The 1,130-nt window shown below is 51.1% G+C and overlaps 1 protein-coding gene across 1 annotated transcript in view; it reads right to left on the bottom strand.

The window, feature by feature from the left end:
* GSDME (gasdermin E) overlaps nt 1–1,130 on the bottom strand; it is a 55,381-nt gene that overhangs the window by 13,524 nt on the left and 40,727 nt on the right.

The raw sequence follows: 1,130 nt of genomic DNA, 5'->3' as shown, positions 1-1,130 counted from the left end.
TCCCTATTGGGGTGTGTCCGGTAGCCATCCATCAATGATTCTTCCATCATTGACGTTCTATTCTGTTTCCCTCTCCCTTCCTTATGAAATCAATAAAAAATATATTTTTAAAATTTGCACCCTGGCCAGATGTGTCTCAGCTGTTGGAGGGACCTCCGTACACCCGGAAGGTCCTGGGTTTGGTTCCCAGACAGGGGCACCTACCTCAGATCCTGTCGGAAACGCGTAAGGGAGGCAACTGGTTCAGTGTGTCTGTTTTCTCTCTCTCCCTCCCTCCCTCCCTCTTCCTCTCTCTCTCCCCATCCCTCTCCCTCTCTCTCTGAAAATCAATGAACGTGTCCTCAGGTGAGGATTAAAAAATTAATAATAAAGTGACAAATTTTATGTTATATATATTTTATCACAATAAAAAAAGTAAAGACATAAAAAAGCATCTCAGTAGTGGTTAAAGAAATGCAAATTATAACAATGTTTCACACATATTAGCTATGTCATGAAAATAAATAGCAACAACAGAAAGCTATCCAGGCTCCATTCTCGGGAGGCACACGGAGCCGGGGCTGGAGCCTGCCCGCTGGGTGCCAATCCCCGCCCCGCCCCTCTGGTTGGGTGACCTTGAGTGACTCACCCCATGTTTGCACCTGGGCCCTCTCATGGACACACTGACCGTAACTACACTGTCCGTGTGGGATCGTCGCAAGGTTTAGATGAGCACGATGTTAACCGTTAGCTGACTCCAGCCACCTCCCTGGGCTCCTCTGCTGAGGCCCACAAAGCCAAGCCACGTGACGGAATTACAGCGATGTAACTGGGTTGGAGGGACTTTGTCATGTCACTCACTTGCTTAGAAGCCCTCACGGCCACATTGCATCTCAACCCCACCACACACACACACACCACACATATGCATGTGCACACACATACATGCACGTGCACACATGCACACACACACACACATACACACGGCCTCAGCACCTGGCCTGCCCTAGGCAACCCCACCTCCTGCTTTCTCCCTGTGCCTTAAACACGCCAGGCACACGCCAGACCCACGGCCCCATCCACAGGCGCTCATCACCTGGGGAGGCGGTGTTCCCGGCTCACCCCCATCCCACGGTCACGTCCTGAGACCA

The sequence above is a fragment of the Myotis lucifugus genome, unplaced genomic scaffold (assembly GCF_000147115.1).
Source record: "Myotis lucifugus unplaced genomic scaffold, Myoluc2.0 scaffold_52, whole genome shotgun sequence".
In the NCBI taxonomy this organism is placed as follows: Eukaryota; Metazoa; Chordata; class Mammalia; order Chiroptera; family Vespertilionidae; genus Myotis; species Myotis lucifugus.
This window is presented reverse-complemented; position numbering and strand designations above follow the sequence as displayed.